This window comes from Clupea harengus, chromosome 9 (genome assembly GCF_900700415.2).
Source record: "Clupea harengus chromosome 9, Ch_v2.0.2, whole genome shotgun sequence".
Lineage (NCBI taxonomy): Eukaryota > Metazoa > Chordata > Actinopteri > Clupeiformes > Clupeidae > Clupea > Clupea harengus.
In genome coordinates, this window is record NC_045160.1 from 3,752,442 (window position 1) to 3,756,728 (window position 4,287).

The following is a 4,287-nucleotide window of genomic DNA, read 5'->3' on the forward strand; positions in this document are numbered from 1 at the left end:
CAAACACACATACACATACACACACACACACACACACACACACACAGAGAGAGAGAGAAACACACACACACAACCACACACACACAACACAACACCACACACACACACACACACACACACACACACACACACACACACACACAAGCAAACATTAAGAGCATGGGCTTAAAGGCACACCCCAAACACCACACAACAATAGGGAGGCCATTACTTGTACATCCCCTATACGCTGCCATCGTCCCAGCACGCCCGCCAGCAAAAACCATTTCACAGTCAATAAGTGTGCCTCTCAGCCCCCCACACCGGTCCCAGCCCTCCTGAGGAAGAGGGACATGTATTGATCGCACAACACAGTCATTTAGCCACTAACCAAAAACAGCCTCACTCAAGCCGACAGAGCAAGCTTTGAGCTCTCAGGAGCAGGTGCTGTATTCATACGTGACAGGCCACGTGGGCCTTGGGCCAGTATGATGTGACCGCACATTCCAGAAAACATGCAAATAAATTGCTCATTGCGAACGTGTTCCATTTGCACCAGTGATGTTCTTGAAAATGGAATGTCAACATAATGTAAATGTAGTGAAAGTGATGAGGGTCAGTATACTGCTGAGGGGGGAGGGGCGAGGGGGGACTGCAGGTGGCAGGGGGAAGCTCTTGTGTTGGAACCATATGTGCCTTTGATGCACGTTTTGTGTTCATGTTATATTGACACTGTTTTTGTTGAGCCATAATAGTTGGCTGAAGGGAGGGGGGGGGGGGGTGAGCTGAGGGGGGTGGGGTGGGGGGGTTTGAAGGTCACGGGTTCTGACCTCGTGGTAGTTCTCACGGCCCACGGTCTCGCTGGCCAGCTCCAGGAGCTCCTGGGATGGGTCGGCGCCGGGGAGATGATGATGAGGACTGGCTCGATCTCCAGAGTCCTCAGAGTAGAGACGCTTGAGGTTCAGTGGAGGAAGGAGACAGCTCCCTCATACCTGAGACAGAGAGAGAGAGAGAGGGATGAAGGGCGGGAGGGAGGGGCGAGAGAGAGAGAGATGGGAGAGAGATGGGAGGGGATTCAGAGAAAATATAATGCGGCATAAAAACAAGAGTCTGCAACACACACACACACAACACACACACACACACACGAATGCCACTGTGTGTGTATGCATGTCAAGTGTGTGTAACTTGCTGGTATGTGTGCATTCTCTGTGTAGTATGTGTGCATGAGTTTGTGGAGGCTGGTCTATTGTCATTCAAGGCCCATCATCCTGTAATTAGCCAGGCCATCAGTCAGTGTCAAGAGGCCTGAGCCTCGCATCTCAAAACACACGGGTTACCATCCCCTTATAATCCCTCTAGAATGAGTTGACACATAGATAAGGTCATTCAATGGTCAAATCCGAGAGATTGTGTGCATGGGTTTGTGTGGAGGAAGATAACGCACGATCATCCTCTTTCACTCACTCACACAAACACCTACAACTCGTACACACACACACACACAACACACACACACAACTCACTCACTCACTCACTCAAGTTCGCACCTATTATTGTCGAAATCAGCTTGAGGTTCCACGCCAATCAGATGTATCTCTAGCCAACTCCGCGCGTTTAAAACAATACAAATCACTGCTCACCTTCACACTCTCCACCCAATTAGCGATATTACGCAAACTTGAGCAATTAGCGTCAATAGGCTTGTCTTTGCCGAAGCGCAACTAATAACTGCTGATTGGTCGTGATGATTCCCCATACCAGTACGGCAGTGTGTTACCTAAACCCACAATTAGACTGCCAGATCAGTCCGATGAGAGGGAAAGGCCAGTGTGTGTGTGTGTGTCTGTGTATGTGTGTGGCAGTAATTACATGTTAGAAATCTGATGATGAACTAATGCAGCCTTGGTAGCATTGTGTTTGATATGATAATTGAATTTCACACAGGAAAAATCTGTGTGACTATTGCTGGTGGGGGGAATGGGTTTTCACACGTCTGCCAGTGATGCTGAAGTAGGGGAGCCAGAGGAATGTAAAGTGGTAGATAACTGTTCATATTTCTCAAACACACACACACACACACACACACACATACATACATACATACATACATACATACATACATACACACACACACACACACACACACACACATACAGACACACACACACACACACAAACACACACACACACACACAGACACACAGACACACACACACACACACACACGTACACACAAACACAAACACAATCATTGGTATGCAGTGCAGGTTGACTGAACTCGGTGTCTCTCGTGGTTAAGGTCAAGTTTGTCTTTAGCTGCGAGCCGGGATTTAACGTTACTCCTGCCTGCGAGCAGGAGATATTATCCGAAGAAACGCACACACATGCATACATAAAACACAAGACCCCAGCATCTCATATACATACAAATCATGTGCTACTGCAGCAATCACAATCACACACACACCACACAACACACACACACACACACATCAGCAGCCACACACCAGCCCACATTAATTTGCACCACCCATGTAACCTGTGCAGTCATGCCTCCCTGCACACACATTACTTTCACACACGCACGCACACACACGCACGCACGCACGCACGCACGCACGCACGCACGCACGCACGCGCGCGCGCACACACACACACACACATGCACACACACACAGAGAAAATGGTTGTCATTCTCTTTCTGCTTTAGTGCCCAGACCTCTGCTTTTGGGTGGAGCCAGAATACCTTCAAAAGACCTCCCACTGCCATTACCATAGCAACTACACACTCATGTTGCTTGTTATTATGATAAAGGTCAGTAATGTGATGGGGAAGACAATGATCACAATGTATCCTATGCATGCCAGATACAGTGTGTGCTCAGGCATGACAGCAAGCTGGACCACAAATGTCCAAGTGTGTGTATGTGTTTGCATGGTTACACAGTGTGTGTGTGTGTGTGTGTGTGTGTGTGTGTGTGTGTGTAACTTTGTAGTTGCATATGTAAGTGTAAGTATACAGCATATGCACAAACTGTTCATATGCTCTATGACTGCAAACCTGTATTTAACTCTGCTATGTGTTGGTCTTTATCTACCAACAGTGACACGTGCGTGCGTGTGTGTGTGTATGTATGTGACTGTGTGAGTGACAGAGGGCGGTCAGGGTGGCATGGCGATGAGGAGCGGGTCGACATGTTTTCCCCTTCTATGCTGTTTCCATGCAGCAGATAACAGGCCACTGCTGTTGTTGGGGCTCGACTGGGATCCAGCGCTGGAGCTTGGGAGATTATGGCTGGACCGTAAGCCGATTTGGACAGCACGCCTCATTGGCACGAAGGCGAGGCGCGCCGACGATAAGACACTCCTGCTACTACTACTAGCTGTTGCTACTCGCGGCGCTTGCTACGATGGTTAGCCGTGTTGCAGGGCTATGGCAGTTAGCGTTCTCCAGACACTGCCTAGGACCAAGTCGTACTGACGTATATGCACACACGCACGCTTTGGGAAGAGTCTATTGCGCTGTACATTCTCGTGCAGGGACTGTGAGAAAGTAAGGAGAGAGAGAAAAAAAAGGGGATGGGATATGGGGAAGGAAATAAGTAGCTAAAGAGGTAAAAGGTGGTGAGAGAAAATGACAAGAGGGAGAGATATCTAAAGAAATCTAAACAGAAGAAAGGAAAAGATGAGGAGAAAGAGACCTTTGTAGTCTGTGCCCAGGTTCATTGGCACTGGAAGCTGTTGGGCTCAGAGCGAGGTCTGTCTGAATTGATGCCGCCGCATCCATTTGGCACGAGGTTACACGATTACACGAGGTGTGTTTAAAGAGTCTGTGCCTGAGCATGTTAGACACTCTCTCTTTCTCTCTCTCTTTCTGCGTGTGTGTGCGTGTCTGTGTGTGTGTGTGTGTGTGTGTGTGTGTGTGTGTGTGTGTGTGTGTGTGTATGAGAGAAAGAGTGTGTCTGGGTTTGAATAGGGTGTAGAACCTGAATGTGGTGGGACTGAAAGAGACATGACAATGATGAAGAGAGAGAGAGAGAGCGAAAGAGAGAGGGTCTGGCATGATTTTACCTTGACCGCCGCATGAATGGGTATGGGCCTCACTGATCACTGGTTGTGTGGGAGTATAGTCACATCCATACATTTGTATGTCTAAGTAAGAAAGTATGTGAGCACACTCACTATATGACCCTTTCTAAGGGTTGGTGTGTGTGTGTGTGTGTGTGTGTGTGTGTGTGTGTAAGTGAAGCTAGGCACAGAACTAGTTGTCATGTCCTCTGCTTGAGCCGACAGCTCTTTACAGAG

General features: G+C 48.4%; 1 pseudogene; it reads right to left on the reverse strand.

Moving 5' to 3' along the window:
- LOC116221791 overlaps positions 1-876 on the reverse strand; it is a 68,065-nt pseudogene extending 67,189 nt beyond the window's left edge.
- Positions 877-4,287: the final 3,411 nt, after the last annotated feature.